The 19,346-nt window shown below is 41.0% G+C and overlaps 1 protein-coding gene and 1 non-coding gene across 4 annotated transcripts in view; one reads left to right on the forward strand and one right to left on the reverse strand.

The window, feature by feature from the left end:
• Positions 1-11,918, reverse strand: part of CTNNA3 (catenin alpha 3) — a 1,779,313-nt gene extending 1,767,395 nt beyond the window's left edge. For 2 of the 3 annotated variants that reach the window (XM_021074384.1, XM_021074385.1), the window contains exon 1: positions 11,694-11,918. The gene's annotated coding sequence lies outside the window, so the exon portion shown is untranslated. The remainder of the gene's footprint in view (positions 1-11,693) is intronic. The other variant, XM_021074380.1, reaches the window with a different exon arrangement.
• TRNAS-UGA lies at positions 12,367-12,448 on the forward strand. The gene has a single exon. It is a non-coding gene; the product is annotated as a tRNA-Ser (tRNA).

Here is a 19,346-nt window from a genome sequence, read left to right on the forward strand (position 1 = left end):
GATGGAAGAAGTCAACCAAAAAGGACCAAACCTGGAATTCCCGTTATGGCGCAGTGGAAATCAATCTATTATCCATGAGGATGTGGGTTGGATCCCTGACCTGGCTCAGTGGGTTAAAGATCCTGAGTTGCCATGAGCTGTGGTGTAGTTTGCAGACACAGCTCAGATCCCACATTGCTCTGGCTGTGGCATAGGCCGGCAGCTGTAGCTCTGATTCAACCCCTACTTTGGGAATTTCCATAGGCCCCGGGTGCAGCCCTAAAAAGAAAAAACAAAAGAGAAAAAAAAAAAAAGACCAAACCAAAAGAGTGAGATACTGAGCAGCAAACGGAGAGTAACGAAGGCCGTGGGAAGTACACAAACCTAAAAGGAGGTGTCAAAAGGAGAAAGCATGAAATAAAAAACACAAAATTGTAATAAATTAACATTTTTAAGCACCCACTATTGCCTACTTCACCGTTTTACCAAATTTGTCTATGCCTCTTTGACAACATGAGAAGATATTATTAAGTACATACAAAAATAACTTGATATGAGTTCCTGTCGTAGCACAGTGGTTAACGAATCCGACTAAGAACCACGAGGTTGTAGGTTCGATCCCTGGCCTTGCTCAGTGGGTTAAGGATCCGGCATTGCTGTGGCTGTGGTGTAGGCTGGCAGCTACAGCTCCGATTAGACCCCTAGCCTGGAACCTCCATATGCCGCAGGAGTGGCTCAAGAAAAGGCAAAAGGACAAATAATAATAATATAATAATAACTTGATAGGCAAATAACTGCCCCCTCATCTTTCCTTCTAAAGTGATAACCTTCTGGAGTTCCTGTGTGGTGCAATGGGATTGATGGCTTCTTGGAAGCACTGGGATACAGGCACAATCCCTGGCCTGGCATAGTGGGTTAAGGATCCAGCATTGCAACAGCTGCAGCTTAGGTCGAAACTACAGCTTGGATCTGATCCCTGGCCAGGGAGCTTCATATGCTGTAGGGCAGCCAAAAAGGAAAAAGAAATTTTTAAAAAAGCAATAACCTTCCACAGTACAAGTGTGGAAAGTGAGAAGAATGAAATTATGAACTTTTAAGTAGATTTTAAATATGTTTAGGAGTTCCCCAGGGACTCAGAGAGTTAAGGATCCAGCATTAACACTGCTGTGGCTCTGGTTACCGCTGTGGTAAGGGTTCGATCTCTGGCTTGGAAACTTTCACATGCCATGGGCGTGGCCAAAAAAATAAGCAAATATTACATTTACAGAGTACTTATAACAATGTGGGCAATGCTTATTCCACAAAGTTAAATCCAAAAAAAACCAAAATTTAAAATTGTATAGATCATGTTTTCTAAAATTTGTAAAAGAAGCATAGAAAAAAAAATACTGTATCTGTCCTAACTTAATTTCTACATTACTATAAATTTCTACATTATAGAAAAAAAATACTGAGCAAGGACAATTTAAAAAAAAATTCTTTCATTTTCATCTTGATATCAACATTTCTAGGCCCAGTAATTCATCAAATGCAATTTCGGTAAAAACACTAGATGGCGCTCTAACAGTAATTAAAACTAGTTCTTCAGTAGTTGTGATGCTTGGGCCCTGCTTGTAAATGACCTGGAAAGTCTGTTGGAAGAGATTGCTGAACCCCACCTCTAGAATTTCTAAGCCTGTAGATACTGCAGTTCTAACAACTCGCAGTGATGCCATTGCTGCTGGGACCCACACTTTGAGAACTACTGAGCTAAATAATTACATTTAATTATTACTGAGCTAAATAATTACATTTAATTATTTTGTATATGATGTATTTATATACATATATTTAATATGTAATGTAATTTTTCCTTTGTTTATTGTTTTATTATGTTACTTTATTTGAATTTTATATTTAATTTACTATCTGTAATAATTAATAATTACAGCTGCATGCTAATTTATAGTTACCTAGATTTATTAGGCACACCTGTTGTTATGTGGTATTTAATTCCACGCTAAAACAGGAAAAAGAAGCTATCTGTATATTTGATTGATAGAATGAGACAACAAATTTGGCTTAACTACTACCCACGACTAAGCAAAGCTGCTGAGAGTCTTCTTTCCAGAGAGAATATTGCTTCCTTTGAAGCTTCCTTATGAATTTCTAAATCTCATCTATAGAATAAACAAATAGCTGTTAATAAGAAAAGCAGGAATTTGAAGGCAATCTATTTTTGTAGCGTTTTTGGAGAAAATAAAAGTATAAAAGCAGTCTCTGGCCCTTTCACTGTTCCCTTTTCTTCTGCCCCCTAACGGTACCCGAAATTATTGTCCATGAAGTTCTACCCATTTTAAGCCCTGTTCAAAGGAGAATCTCCATCACAGAATGGCAAAGATGGTCATCTTATAGCAAGTAACAAATAACAGCATAATGTGCTGGTTTTTAGAAAAAAGGCAGAAACATTTACAGATCTATTAATTTATTTGTTAAATGAGCTATTTCTTTATGAGATTTGCCTACTCTGTAGTCTGCATTTTCAAAGTTCTGTAGCAGTACACTTCTAAATATGCTAAAAGAAAAACAATAAAGGCAATGGTAATCCAATTTTTTTAATACTGTATCTGTCCTAATTTAATTTCTACATTACTAGATTCAAAGAACATGATAGGCAGGAAGGACAATAATATCCTTTTGTGATTTTCTGATGAGAAAACTATAAACTGTGCACAGTGCATTCTGAATGAAATAAATGGTCAGAATACAGTAATTTGGCTTGTTTCCAGGGCAACTGATATATTAAGACCAAACTTTGAAACCAATGTGTAACTTTATGTTCTAAAAAAAGAATCAGTATCAAGATTTTGTAATTTTCCCTTTTTTTTTTAGATTTGGCAATTCTTTTGAATTGATAAAATTATTTTGAAACTTGAGAGCAGTGATGGTTGCACAATACTGTGAATGTATTAAATGTCACTGAACTGTTCAGCTGAAATGGTTAATTTTATGTTTTGTCAATTTCACCTTAAAAAAAGGTAAAATCAAAACCTAAAACTAACAAGATGACCTTCACAATTTTAACATTCTTGCTCCTGACATTTTACAACAGGAAAAGAACTTTTGAAAGGAACATGTTAGATTTCTTATGTATAAACCCCATGGGCAAATAATCTTTAATGCTCAGCTCTCAAAACTATTTAATTTGATAGGTGGTCCCACCCACCTATTTCTTCATCTTCTCCCCCTTCTGTCTTAGAGACAGTCCCAGTCTGACTTCACACGTTATTTGCAATTCTAGGGAAAAACCTCAAAAATTTCTGAGTAAAATTTTACACATATTATGGCTAAAAAGCAGAGAGGTTAAAAGGTTACTTTTAACTAGATCAGATTCATATGGCTTGCATCTTCAAACAATAAATACCAGGTGGAGACATTGTTGGACCTCTTCTTGGGAAATTTTTTTTTTAAGCACATTAAAACTTCTAGCTTGGAGTTACCATCCTGGCTCAGGTCAGGGGTAATGAGTCCGATCAGTATCCATGAGTTCGATCCCTGGCCTTGCTCAGTGGGTTAAGGATCCAGCGTTGCTGTGAGCTGTGGGTATAGGTCAAAGATGTGGCTTGGATCTGGCATTGCTGTGGCTGTGGTGTAGGCCAACAGCTACAGCTCCTATTTGACCCTTAGCCTGGGAACTTCCATATGCCATGGGTGTGGCCTTAAAATGGAAAAAAAAAAAAAAAAAACAAAAAAAACCCAATTACAACAACAAAAAGACTTCTAGCTAAACTGTGATTAAATCTACAATTTTTTAACCCAGCCACACTACCAAATGCATACAAATTAAAGACATTTTCAGACATGCAAATTTAAAAAATATTTTTCCCTCTCATTCACCCTGAGAAAGCTACTGAAGTACATGATCACATAAACTGAGAAAGTAAACTGTGATGATAAACTGAGAAAGTAAACTGTAATAGAGGGAGATGTGACCCAGGAAACAACAGAATCCATTACAGGAAAGAACTAAGGGACATCCCAGGATGAAGGTGAGCAATAAGCTTAAGAACAACTAGTCCAGATTGGAGCAGAAGGATAGTGGGCTCTATAAGGAATAACTGGATGAAAGGAATGAAGGAAAGAAGGAAGGTGAGAAGGAGGGAAGGACAGAGAGAGGAAGAGAGGGAGGAATGGAGGAAGGAAGGAGACGGGGGCGGAGAGGGAGAAAAAAAAGATGGAGGAAGAGAGCGAGAAAAAAATTAATAGGTCTCCTAATATGTTTAAAATAATATGAGATTTATAGTTCTGTCAGAGAATTTAGGGATAACTATTGATAATCAGAGAAAATTAAACAGATTAAAAAAGAAAATATAATCATTAATGCCTGGGAAAACAAAGGTTCTAGTGGAAAGGACATTTAATAATAATATAATATGTAGCTTACCTATGACTAATAAATACATAATCATGGAGTTTCCGTCGTGGCACAGTGAAATGAATCCAACTAGGAACCGTGAGGTTGCAGATTCAATCCCTGGCCTCGCTCAGTGGGTTAAGGAGCCAGCGTTGCCCTGGGCTGTGGTGCAGTTTGCACACGCAGCTTGAATCCCGAGTTGTGGTGGCTGTGATGTAGGCCATCGGCTACAGCTCTGATTGGACCCCTAGCCTGGGAACCTCCACATGCCTCGGGTGTGGCCCTAAAAAGATCCAAAAAAAAAAAAAAAAAATCAAGTAGAGAGTGCCTGTTGTGGCGCAGAAGAAACAAATCTGACAAGGATCCATGAGGACGCAGGTTCAATCCCTGGCCTTGCTCAGTGGGTTAGGATCCGGTTTTGCTGTGAGCTGTGGTGCAGGTTGCAAATGCAGCTCAGATCTGGTGTTGCTGTGGCTGTGGCATAGACCAGTAACCACAGTTCTGCTTTGACCCCTAGCCTGGGAACCTCCATATGTCATGGGTGCAGCCCTAAAAAGCAAAAAAATAAAAATAAGTAAAATAAAATAAAAATCAAGTGAAAGTACTACAGTATATTAAAAATTTTTCAGTGCTTAAAATGAAATGCTTATGAATACATAGATCTTTATTCACTTAAAATCTTATTTGAGCATTTGAATGGGACATAGTCTTAGAAAAGAAAGTGTGATTTTAAAAAAAAAAAAAAATCTCTAAAAATCAGGAGTTCCCGTCATGACGAAGCAGAAGCGAATCCGACTAGGAACCATGAGGTTGTGGGCTTGATCCCTGGCCTCACTCAGTGGGTTAAGGATCTGGCATTACTGTGAGCTGTGGTGTAGGCTGCAGACACAGCTGGGATCCAGCATTGCTGTGGCTGTGGTGTAGGCCAGCAACTTTAGCTCCGATTGCACCCCTAGCCTGGAAACCTCTGCATGCCTCCGATGCGGCCCTAAAAAGCAAAAAAAAAAAAAAAAAAAAAAAACTCAAAAATCATAATTTCTACAACCATTGTTGAACTTTATCTTCTTAATCAGTAAGAAACTTTGTTACTAATTTCATTAAAGCTTAGAAGCCACTTCGTGTTCTAAGCACTTTTTTTTTTTTTTTTTTTTTTGTCTTTTGTTGTTGTTGTTGCTATTTCTTGGGCCGCTCCCGCGGCATATGGAGTTCCCAGGTCAGGGGTTGAATCGGAGCTGTAGCCACAGGCCTACGCCAGAGCCACAGCAACGCAGGATCCGAGCGCGTCTGCAACCTACACCACAGCTCACGGCAACGCCGGATCGTTAACCCACTGAGCAAGGGCAGGGACTGAACCCACAATCTCATGGTTCCTAGTCGGATTCGTTAACCACTGCGCCACGACGGGAACTCCTCTAAGCACTTCTTATTATTGATATAACTTTCTAATCAAAAATGCCTCTGTTTTAGGATAAAAATCATAAGCCGTCACTTCAGAGCTCACCAGTGAGAGAATGGTCTTATTTCTTACTATATGTTTACTTGAATAATGAGCCAACAACAAAAAAATGGGCACCAGATCTGTAATTGAGATATTCTTCTAATTGAGTATGAAATTAGATTAAATGTCTTCTAATTTACAATCTCTCTCACAACATATTAGTTTCTCATTATTTTTTCATTTGTCCATATAACTCTATAAAACCTGAGTATTAAAACTGCATAGTATTACTTATCAAGAAAACATTAAGTTAAAGATGGCAAATTGAGCACACCCTTATCTTCTCCCCATCTCAAGTCTCCATTAAAATTAAAATTGTAGAGTTGAGGATTTCCCTGGTGACCTAGCAGGTTAAGGATCTGGCATTGTTACAGCTCTGGCTCTGTGGTGTGGGTTCAATCTTTGTTCCTACTAAGAATTTACACATGCCACAGTGCAGCCATTAAAAAAAATTACAGAGTTGAGGAAACAAGTCCAGCTCCTAAATAATGAAAAAGCAAACATACCAAACTTTGAACGGTGTTTATGAGAGGAATACCCAGAAATGGGGACAATAGTAGGTTCACAGCCCCCTGTTGCCCATTACATAGCTAAAAATATAAAGGGTTAGCCATGCGGTATAGCTACTTGCTCTAAAAGAAAAATAATAATGGGTGTTCTTGTTATGGCTCAGCAGTTAAGGACCTAATGATATTGTCTCTGTGAGGATGTAGTTTCAATTCCTGGTCTCTCTCAGTGGGTTAAGGACCCAGCGTTTCCATAAGCTGCAGCATAGCTCGCAGATGCGACTGAGATCCAATGCTGCCTTGGCTGTGGAGTCGGCCTCAAAAGCAGCTCTGATCGGATCCCTAGCCTGGGAACTTCCCTATGCCTGGGATCAAACCCGCAAGCTCATGGTTACTAGTCATATTCGTTAACCACTGAGCCACAATGGGAACTCCCATTTAAATTTTTAATTTGCAAATCAGTAAAGTTCACTTTTACTGAGATTAAAAAAATGAAATGGCTCATATAAATTTTCTTTGAAAAGTTGCTACTATACTTCCAGTTCAAAAGATTTGATTTTTCCTGACAAAGTACCCAGTCAAATAATGCTAAATCTGTTTGAATGTGTCAAAGGCATTTCAAACACAGTACACATCTGCAATGGTAACAATAGGCTTGTTTTCAAAGTCTGTGACTCTGTTTCTATTTTGTAAATAAGTTCATTTCATCATTTTTTTAGAGCCCACATATAAGTGATATCATAAGATGTTTGTCATGCTCTTTCTTCACTTAGTATCATAATATTAGGTCTATCTATGTTGCTGCAATGGTATTATTTCATTCTTTTTTTACGGCTGAGAAATACTCTATTTTATATATGTACCACATCTTTTTTATCCCTTCAGCAGTTCCTTTGCCCTTTTTTAGGGTTTCTTTTTTTTTTGGTCTTTTTATCTTTTTAGGGCCACACGCGCGGCATATGGAGGTTCCCAGGCTAAGGGTCTAAACCCAGCTGTGTTTCAACACATTGTACACCTTAAACCAACACGATATTATACATCAATTAAATCTTGATTTTTTTTTTTTTTTTTTTTTTTTTTTTGCCTTTTTGCCTTTTTGCCTTTTCTAGGGCCGCATCCACGGCATATGGAGGTTCCCAGGCTAGGGGTCTAATCGGAGCTGTAGCCACCGGCCTAAGCCAAAGCCACAGCAACGCGGGATCTGAGCAGTGTCTGCAACCTACACCACAGCTCACAGAAAAGCCGGATCCTTAACCCACTGAGCAAGACCAGGTATGGAACCCGCAACCTCATGGTTCCTAGTCGTATTCCTTAACCACTGGGCCACGAAAGGAACTCCTAAATCTTGATTTTTAAAAAAAACAAGCAAAGGGACTTCCCCTCGTGGCTCAGTGGTTAAGGAATACGACTAGGAACCATGAGGTTGCGGGTTCGATCCCTGGCCTGGCTCAGTAGGTTAAGGATCGGTGCTGCTGGTCGCAGACATGGCTTGGATCTGGCATTGCTGTGGCTATAGCATAGGCTGACAGCCACAGCTCCGATTGGACCCCTATCCTGGGAACTTCCATGTGCCACGGGTGTGGCCCTAGAAAATGCAAAAAGACCTAAAAAAGAAAAAAAAAAAAAAACAAAAAAAAAACAGGCAAAGGACTTAACATACATTTCCTCAAAGAAGATATACTAATGGCCAATAAGCACATGGAAAGAGCTCAACATCATTAATCAACAGGAAAATATAAATCAGATCTACAGTGAGATACTGCTTCAGGTCTATTAAGACATTATCCGGGTTTTTAATGGAAAATAAGTGTTGGCTAAAAAGGTGGAAAAATTAGAACCCTCATACATTACTGATGGGAGTGCAACATGGTGCAGCCACTGGAAAAGTTTGGCAGCTCCGCCAAGATTTAAACATAGAATTACCCTTTGACCCCACAATTCCACTCCCAGGTATCTACCCTAGTTCAGTCATTTGAAATGCAGTAATTCCATGATAATAATTTCCATCACTTTTCACAATGCCTATAACTTAACAACTAAATCTGTATGAAGGTTTTTTTTGTTAGCGATTTTTTTTTTTTTTTTTTTGGCCAATCTGAACTAAGCCCCTCACATACATTGTCACAAATGGATATCTAGAGTTATTCTCCAGTCAATATAAAATTAAATCCAAGAATCTTGAATGGTAGCTAAGCCTATCAAACTCTGCAGTGTTGCCAACTCTATTCCTTTCAAATGAAGCACGAAAGCACACAAGGCAGCTAAGTTAAAATTTCCACATTCTGATCACCTCTCATTGAATCTGCCACTAATTAGCTATGTGACCTTGGGCAAGTAACTCACAGCCAATAGTTTCCTGTCTGTGAATAAAGGGATTAGACTAGGTTTAATGTTTCTTCCAGTATTAAAACTCTGATTTATTAAAATTCCAGGGAAAAGCCCACCAAAATATTGCAAAATAAGTTTTGATTTGCTATAAAAGAACAAAGAAATGCCCCACACTGCTCCTAAACACACGCCCGTACCTCTCAATATTCTGCCTCTGAGAGTGGCATTGGGAAAGCTTTTGAGTGAAGGCTACCAATATTTGCCTTCCTTACCCAAATTAACTTAATAAAAACTATCACATAAAGGAGTTCCTGCTGTGGCTCAGGGGAAACAAATCTGACCAGTATCCATGAGGATAAAAGTTCGATCCCTGGCCTCGCTCATCAGGCTAAGGATCCAGCAATGCCATGAGCTGTGGTGTAGGTCACAGACACAGCTCAGATCCCACGTTGTGATGGCTGTGGTGTAGGCTGGCAGCTGTGGCTCTGACTCAGCCCCTAGCCTGGGAACTTCCACATGATTCAGGTGTGGCCCTAAAAAGACAAAAACAAACTAACAAAAAAAAACTATCATTTAAAAGAACAGAATCTAGGGGTGGCATGGAGGAGAAGGCAACCAGAATCACAGGGGACTTTTTCAAAGTAAAATGTCCATGGTTTTAAGTCAATGTTTTATGGTGTTATTGTCATGAATGACAATATATTTTAACTGGGTTGGAAGATATATATTTTACTTCTTTTTTTCTACTTGCCGCTCACTGCATTAAATGGCAATGCTAAAGACCTAAGGTTGGAAAATAACTCATTTGGAAATCCACACTTTTTGAGAATAAAATCTATAATAATTCTGATCTCTTGGCTCATTTTAGCAATATGATAAATCATTTGAAAAGGCAATTTCATCTTTTTGAAAAGCCTACATTAATTCAAAGAAGCTGAAAATTAAATGTTAAATGAGGATATTTCACTTCTGAAATGTTGCAAAGAAAATGTAATCACAATTGTTCTTACCAAATACAAATTAACTTTCTAATAGATTCATTTCTTTTGCAGTTTTCTTTTCCCTTATCAAAAAACAAAAAAAGAAAAAAGCCCTCAGTAGAATTTTTGATGGAACTACTTTAATCGAAATCAATTCCCATCAATGCCAAGCTTTTAAGCAATTGTGAAGAGAATTTTTTTTTTTTTCTCGCTTTTCAGGGCTGCACTTGGGGCACATGGAGATTCCCAGGCGAGGGGTCCAGTCGGAGCTACAGCTGCCGCCCTATGCCACAGCCACATCAGCACCAACTACGGATGCGACCTACACCACGGCTCCAGCTCAAGGCAACGCTGGATCCTTAACCCACTGAGCAAGCCCAGGGATCAAACCCACAACCTCATGGTTCCTAGTCAGATTCCTTCCCACTGTACCACAAGGCAATCGCCAAGTGAGGAGAATTCTTAAAACGAAGAGTAGGTTAAGGAAGAGTAAGAACTTTCTGTAAATATTATCCTTCAAATATACAGAAGAAAGGAATTAAAGAAAGACTTCAAAATTAAGATACATGCAACTAGAGATTCTCATACTAAGTGAAGTCAGAAAGAGAAAGACAAATACCACATGGTATCACTTACATGTAGAATCTAAAACATAGCACAAATCTAAAACATAGCACATATCTACAAAGTAGAAACAGATTCACAGACATATAGAAAATAGACTTGTGGTTGTCAAGGGGAAGGGTGGCAATGACTTCCTACTGTACAGCACAGGGAACTATACCCAATCTCTTGGGATGGAACATGATGGAAGATAGTATGAGAAAAAGGATACATACACACACACACACACACACACACACACACACAAATGACTGGGTCACTATGCTGTACAGTATAAATTAACACAACATGGAAAATCAACTATATTATAATAAAAATAAAGTAAAATTAAAAAGAAACGGGAGTTTCCACTGTGGCTCAGGGGAAATGAATGCAACTTGTATCTATAAGGATGCATGTTCAATCCCGGGCCTTGCTCAGTGAGTCAAGGATCCAGAGTTGCCATGAGCTGTGGTGTAGGTTACAGAGGCAGCTCAGATCCCATGTTGCAGTGGCTGTGACCTAGGCCAGCAGCTGTAGCTCCAATTCCACCCCTAACCTGGGAACTTCCATATGCTGCAGGTGAGACCCTAAAAAGAGAAAAGAAAAAAAAAAAACCAAGATACAGTAAAATACTAAGATTAAATTATAGCTTGTCTCAGCACACAGGTAGAATCTAAGAACAACATTAAAAAAAAAAAACTCTCTTCTGAGATGGCATCTACTGGAAAAGTGCAGGTAACTTTATACATATGATAAAAAATCATGCCTTTGAATGTCGGGAATAACTTTGCTCCCATACAGTATTCATAAGGAAATTGAGACCACCCGTGTAGCTCTGCCAAATTAAAAACAAACAAAAAGGGGTAAAATTTCTAAAAAGCAAAATCTTAAGTTAGATAAAACTTATTCTTACATTTCTCAAGTATTTTACTCCCTTTCCACAATTAAATCAGTTTAGACACTTAGCACCTTCATTTAGTTAAGAGAAATGGTATTGAAAAAAATCTCAAGAAAATTCCCAAACTACCAAATGAGGTCACTTAACATACGGACTTCCTGCCTTCGTTTGAAATCTAACGTTGCGATGGATGGTCAGATTTCTAGGAACACTTTCAGAAATTTAACTAGTAAAAGGCCACCTGATGTTTTTCGCAAATTGTCCATCCGCAATAGAATCTGATGCCTGTGGGGAGCCACTTGCTGCGTTTAGAAGTACACTTGCGCCCTGGAATCCGCGGGGCATCCTCGGGCCGCACACCCTGCCGTAGCTCTCTGAGGTGGGCGACAGTGGTACACACAACTACGGGTTCTGAGAACTTTAACAATGACGCAAATAAGCATTTAGAGCATAAGCTACACTTAAAGGTGGGGCGGGTAGTAGCATTTAAAGGTTAAATGCAGACCTAATGCGCCGAACTTTGTTCTCAAATCACCTCCAAGGCTCCCCATCACTTGAGAAAGCCGAGACCACGCTCAGGGGGCGCGGTTTCTTCCCTAGGGTTCAGCAAGGAAAGGGCAATTGAGGAGACAAGAATGAGAGATTACTGTGTGAGCAGGATGCTCAAAGAGGCGAGCGCATAGGCAGCTGCCAGATTCCGTACGCCTTCCCTCACACTTTCCTCTCTTGACGCAGCAAGAGAGCTCAACGCGGGAAACGCTCAACCTCTGACGCAAATGCAGAAATTTTCCAGAGTGCGGGCCCGCAGCACTGAATGAGACGTATCTTAGTTTCACAGCTTTCCGAGTGATCTAATCTTAGTTTCACAGCTTTCCGAGGAAGCGGGAGGGCAAAAACCAAGTAAGGACCAGAAGCCAAGTGTGGTTGCGATTTTCAGAGAGCAGGTAAGGGAAGGGTTTCTAAAACCCTCTTTTAAAGGCTTTTACCTAAACTGCTAAACGGAGTTTTTATTATTTCTTTACTTTCAATAGGTATCCCGCTACTCGAGCAGGCAACCCTAGTCGCCCCTCTCAGAGCAGACCTCTGCGCGGTTCTAGGCCCCGCCTACTTGTGGGTTTGCTGCGCCTGCGCACCACTGTTTCTGTACTAAAGTACCTCCGCTTCACTTTCTTGCCGTAGCAGCGATGGCCGAGTGGTTAAGGCGTTGGACTTGAAATCCAATGGGGTCTCCCCGCGCAGGTTCGAACCCTGCTCGCTGCGGAAATGCCAGGCTACCTGGTGGTTGCCTTTTTTGCATCCTTTATAAGATTCCTGCAGATACAGACTTCACTCTTTCCCTGATTGCAGAGAAGTTTAGTGTGTTACAGAAAAGTCAATACATGTCAAGGCTACTGTTATGCGATAAGTCCTCCTTTATCCTAATTAGTAAGCTGATAGTTTTAGAATTGGTTCCTCAACATGAAGAACAAGTTTGCAAAATAAAAATAATATAAATATTTGCAGAAATTTTCAACCAATCACAGCCTGAACAAGCTATCATCTCATTAAAGCTGATGTCAGGGCTAATGCTACCTCACCTTCCATCTCAGAATCACCTTCAAGGGTTCCCCCACCACATCCAAAAAGTGGTGTGATATTCGAGATAATAAAACCTTTGAAAAGTTCAACTTCTAAATCACAATAGATAGATCCACATAATGAAACACTTTTCCTGTAGTCACAATTGTATTAATTTTACAATTTTAGTATTCGGTATTAATTTTACCAAAGACATGGGAAGACTTTCCAGATGCATTGCCAAATGCAAAAAGTTGGACAGGGTAGAAAACAATATATATTATGATCACATTTTTGTTGAACAAATCATGTATAAAATCTCTTAATCATTTAAGCGGCAAGATTGACAGAAAAAGAGAGAGTAAATGGGGACTGGAAAGAAATAATAAAAATTTTAGCAGTAATTATTATCTCTAGATGATAGGATTTTAATTTGCTTCACAGATAGTTTTTGCTTAACTGAGTTTTCTCAAATGTGTATATGGATCCTGCAATTTTTTTAATAATAAAAGGAAATTGTGAGGTTAGTCTTTGAGACCCTGCACATTCCCTTTCTGCTCCCTCCCACCCCATGCTTTCCAGGTGTTCTTACTGAGTTCCCTGACATCTCAGGACTAGGAATAGTTTTCAAGGGTACTTGAATTAGATTCCATCCATTCTATTTGAGACTTGACTGAACACATACATCACCACATTCACATCTTCAATCCATCTTCTCTGCCCAATCCCCTCTTCTTCTGCCCCCATTTGAGTCACTTATAAATGACTGTATTAGTTTCCTAACTGGTCTCCTTCCCTCTTTCAGTCAGGATCACATCCAGCTGCAAATAACCGAAAACCCAACCTTAGTGGCTTAAACACATAAGGGATTTGTCTCAGGAAACCTGGGAATAGCAATTCTCAGATGAAACAGGGAACAGGGATCTTTCCAGCTTTCTAATCTTTTGTTTTTAATGCATAAGCCTCATCCCCTGCTTGTTGTCTCATTGTCCTAAGATGGTTGCCAAATCTCCAGACCCCGCATCTGTATTCAGATGCAAAGGAGAAAGACAAAAACCCTCAGTTCAAATCTCATTTGCTTGAACTGCGTAACATGACTACCACTACCTACGAGGAATTCTAGTGAAAGTAAGTGGTTTGTAGCTACCATTTCAAAACTGGAATTCTGTTGGTAAGGAAGAGAGATGGATGAATACTAAGTGGGCAACAAACTGTATCTGCCACACTTTTCTTACAGGAAAGTCAAAAACTTATAGGCATATGGCCTTCACAGTAAGTCTCCTGTTTGCCTTCCCAGCCTTCACTCCCTTCTCTCCCATCTCCTTTGAGTTATTAGAAGGCCTCCCAGCACTATATGATGGTCATGCCTTGGAAACTTTTTACATGTCCACATACAATGACCTGTATGTAATCCTTCTCTTGCCTTCATTCTTTCTCCCTTCTTTAGAAGAGGCCTGCCCCTCCTCTGAATTCCCTCCCTTTCTAGGGGACCTGCTCTCCTTTTGAATCTATTTTTGTTGTTGTTGTTTTTGTTGTTGTTGTTGTTGTTGCTGTTGTTGTCTTTTCAGGGCCGCAACTGCAGCATATGGAGGTTCCCAGGCTAAGGATCGAATCGGAGCTACAGCTGCCAGCCTGCTCCAGAGCAACAGCAACACCAGATCCGAGCTGCATCTGCAATCTACACCACAGCTCATGGCAACACCGGATCCTTAAACCACTGAGCAAAGCCAGGGATCAAACCCACAACCTCATGGTTCCTAGTCAGATTCCTTTCTGCTGCGCCATGACGGAAACTCCCCCTTTTGAATCTAGATGTGAGACAATGGTCCATACTTGCCCCCACACCCCTAGTCTTAAAAAGACGCACATAGTTGCTTCCCAGACTCCCTTGCAGCTAAGGAGGTAGCATGCAACCTTCACCCGACCAATCAGATGTGCCCATCCCCAACTTTCTATAGGAGCTATTAAGGCAAAGAAGCAGAAGGGTAAGGATACAACCTGGTGGTGAATAGAGGCCACAATGACAGCTGCAGGGCTTGCTAAGTGTAGCAGCTCCAGGGCTGCAATTGGGGTTTGCAGTTCTTCAGCAGCAGCCACTGTAGTGTCTACCCCTAACTAGTTTCGTGGCATCATTCTGCCTTGATCTTGGACTTTGCCTAGCCTAACTTACTCCTATCCCATCTTCCAAAAGTCACTTTGCAGCCTTCCTGGCAAGTCTATAGACTATTTCATATCCTTCCAGTAAGTTTTCTACCTAAATCAGCCTCAGTCAATTTCTGTTCTTCAGAATACCAGCTATCGCTTCCCACTTCGCCCCACCATTACTTGCTGGGAAAACTCATGTTCCTTAAGTATCACTTTCCGGGTAAAGCATTCCTGCAATTTCCCAGGCTGACCCAGAAGCCCCTTTTCTATTTTTTTATTCCCTATTATAGCAAGGCTCACATTGAACTATTTCTGTCTGTTTACCTCTCTTACCACTAAATGGTACATTTCCTGTGAACATAAAAAGTGACCATGTCTCTTTGTACCCCTGCCTAGCACAGAAAAGGTACTCAATAAATCTTTAACAAAGGGATGAATAAATATATGATCAGCACACAAATCCATACTCCATCCCTAGAATACCCTGAAAAAAAAGTGTTGGGGGCAAGGGGAGGAAGCCAACTTGCTATCTTTCTTTTCAAGGTCATTAACCTTTGCCTTAGCATGAGTCATTTTTTTATTATTATTGGAGCATAGCTGATTTACAATGTTGTGTTAGTTTCATATACACTATCCTCCTCCCCTCCTTCCCTCTCCATCGCCTTCCCTTTCCTAATTTTTCCCTTGCCTTCTTATTTTTCTACTGTTCCCTTGTCTTCTAGCAGACTGAACTAGGACACAAGCGTGTACAGACCTCATTCTCTGCAGTCTACCCCCAGACTCTTCTCGCTAAGAGTGGTTCCGTTTTACCCTAGCCACTATATAACACCATGTCTGCTCTCTGAATGGAGAGCAAAGGAAAAGCCATAGTTTGTTAGAGTGGAGATGTGGAAGAAGTTCTGCAATGCACTCCCCAGAGGGCACAACCTCCACTCCTCTCTCCACCTTGGTCATCATCCAAATCCCCCAGCCCCTTCACCCTCCTGTGTATCCCCTAAGCCTGCCTTTTCTGACCCAACTTTACATGGTGTATGATCTTGAGGATTTTCCCCAGCTTTTTCACTCTTTCACAGGGCAATTCAGCCTTGTCTCTGTGCTTTGGCATCAGTGTGCCCAGCAATCAGAATCCCCCTTAGAAAGCAAGGGAGATTATAAATATATCCATGTCTCCTCACCAAATATTTTCTACACACTTCTATTAATAGAAGATAAATCCTGCAACTTCTGAGTTCCTGTCATGGCTCAGCAGTTAACAAACCCAACTAAGATCCATGAGGATGCAGGTTTGATCCCTGGCCCCACTCAGTGGGTTAAGGATCTGGTGTTGCTGTGAGCTATGGTATATGTTATAGGCATAGCTCAGATTCTGTGTGGCTGTGGCTGTGGTATAGGCCAGTACCTGTAGCTCTGATTCAACCCCTAGCCTGGGAACCTCCATGTAAAAAAATTTTGCAACTTCACAACCAAAGTTCAAAGATTTTTTTTTTTTAACCTTTTTTTTGGCTACGGCCATGGTATGTGGAAGTTCCCAGGCCAGGGAATCGAACCTGAGTCACAGCAGCAACAGCAGACAAAACCAGATCCCTAACCCACTAAGCCACCAGGGAAATTCAATCAACCAATAAAAATAAAAGTAGCGAGACCAAAGGGAGTTTTTTATAAATTGTAATCAGTTGACCTGTAAGTAAATGCTGAACTCATTATCATCCCTCCCCTTCAGGTTCTTCCAGTTTGCAGCATCTCCACGCACAGAACAGTACACACCCACTTGAAATCATCCTGACACTATTATTCCTCATCTCATTTCCTATATGACCAAAGGGCCACTGAGTTTACCCTATAAATATGCTCAAAATCAAAACTGGCACAACATTGTAAACCAACTATATTTTAATTTTGTTTGTTTGTTTGTTTTGTCTTTTGCGGGCCTCACCCAGCATGTGGATGTTCCCAGGTTGAATCAGAGCTGTAGCTGCCGGCCTACACCACAGCCACAGCAACAGGGTATGCGAGCCTCGTCTGCAACCTCCCCACAGCTCACGGCAACACTGGATCCTTAACCCACTGAGTGAGGCCAGGAATCAAACCCACAATCTCAAGTTTGCTCGTCGGGTTCGTTAACCACTGAACCACGATGGGAATTCCAATTTTAATTTTTTTAAAAGTTAAAAAGTTGGAGTTCCCGTCATGGCGCAGTGGTTAACGAATCCGACTAGGAACCATGAGGTTGCGGGTTCAGTCCCTGCCCTTGCTCAGTGGGTTAATGATCCGGCGTTGCCGTAAGCTGTGGTGTAGGTTGCAGACGCAGCTCGGATCCCGCGTTGCTGTGGCTCTGGCGTAGGCCGGCGGCTACAGCTCCGATTCGACCCCTAGCCTGGGAACCTCCATATGCCGCGGGAGCGGCCCAAGAAACAGCAAAAAGACAAAAAAATAAAAAAATAAAAGTTAAAAAGTTAAGGAGTTCCCATCGTGGCTCAGCGGAAATGAATCTGACTAGCAACCAAGAGGACACAGGTTTGATCCCTGGCCTTGCTCAGTGGGTTAAGGATCTGGCATTGCATGAGCTGTGGCGTAGGTCACAGACTCGGCTCGGATCCCGAGTTGCTGTGGCTGTGGCTGTGGCCAGCGGCTACAGCTCCAATTCCACCCCTAGCCTGGGAACCTTCAAATGCTGTGGGTGCAGCCCTAAAAAGACAAAAAAAAAAAATGTTAAACAGTTAAAATAAATAAGTAAATAAGCTCAGAATCCACTTTATTCCAAATCTACCACCACCATCTAGTCTCCTTGAGACTCCTTCTCAACCTCCTGACTCCTCCATCTATACTTCCTCCCCTTTCATCTACTGTCTCTAAAATAAAATTCTTTAAATTTTAAATGCACATTTGATCTAATAACCCTTCTCCTGAAATCCTTTCTGGGGATTCCTATGTGCTCCTATAATAAAGACTAAAACCCCTGGAATAACTGCATGGCTCCTCATGATCCTGCCGCCTTAGCTACTGGGCTTCTCCCACTCATTCTCTGGCAAGATGTACTGTCCTTTCTTTTAGTTCCTTGAAGAGATCAAACTCTTTCCCTCCTTAGGAATTTTACACATGGCCCAGTGTAACCCTTCCCATCAAGTTGGTCGGGTCCCCCTCTTATGTGATTTCATACATTTTATTCATTTACTTCATAATATTTATCATACTATGTGATACACTAGTGTGAATATTTCCTTATTTTCTCCCTGTGTGTGAGCATATGATGTGGGGTGTATGTGTGTGTGTTTAAGCAGTAAATCTCCTCATCTTAGTGGGCCCTCAATAAATAATTTTGTTGAATGAATTTTGTAGTTAGGAATATCAGAAAGCAAGAGGTCTTGGAATACCTTTGAAGGAGTGGGAAGTAGTCTCCAATGAAGGTGGGTAGACTTTGTTCCTCTGGCTCTTGGGGATGAATCAAAACCACCCTGGAGTTCCTGCTGTGTTGCAATGGGTTAAGAATCCGACTGCAACAGAGGCGCACATTCGATCCCTGGCCCTGTGCAGCGGATTAAAGGATCCAGCTGTGGCTCAGATTCAATCCCTGGCCTGGTAACTTCCATATGCTGCGGTGAATGTGCCCATTAAAAAAAAAAAAACAAACAAAAAAAAAAAAAAAACCAAAAACCTTGTATTCCAACTTCCCTCTGGCCTTGACAAGACCCCCAGGCCCACCCTTGAAAGTGTTGCTCCTCAATGAACAAAGAACATTGGTCTTAGGCCCCCTCTAAATGCTAGAGTGCAAATGACTAATAATGATACTAAGTCTTAGCCCCTGCAAGGGTGAGAGAGACTATCTCTGACACTGAAATTGTCAGTTAAAACAGGCAACTTGTTCTATCTGAAGCACTGACAGAGAAAACTTAGAGCTTTCAGCTCCTGTTCTAATGACTAGTTCCCTTCCCAACCTACATGAAATCAATCAATCAAGCTCACCCAAGCTGGTAGACTGGCTGCCACAGGAAATTAGTTATTTCTTTTTCCTTCCCACTCTTCCCCACATCTATCCACCAGTCCTCGGTTTGGGGACACTCTTTCACGGATTGGATTCTGAGGCCTAAAGAGTAGATGGACTTAGATGTACCATAGCTGCTTTGTCTGGTACCGGGCTGCCCGGGGAGGCATCAGTGAGCATGGCCAGACCTCCATTGGTATCTCTAGGCCATTCAGAAGACTCCAATGACAAAGAACATGGCCCATGGGCTTGATGCTCTTGATGCTCTCTGCTGCCTAAGGTCAAGGATGGAAAAGGGTCAGGGATTGGTAAACTTTTCATCAGGTGCTGAGGTGGGCACAGCCCCAGCCTGGTTGGCTCAGCAAGCCTGTGGTCCCACTCCAGGGATCTCAGAGGCCTTTGTTCTTCCAAATCACATTTATCCCCAAGCACCTGCAGGGATATGTTTCCCTCCCAAGGATATTCACTTGAGACAAG

Source organism: Sus scrofa, chromosome 14 (assembly GCF_000003025.6).
Source record: "Sus scrofa isolate TJ Tabasco breed Duroc chromosome 14, Sscrofa11.1, whole genome shotgun sequence".
Classification (NCBI taxonomy): Eukaryota; Metazoa; Chordata; class Mammalia; order Artiodactyla; family Suidae; genus Sus; species Sus scrofa.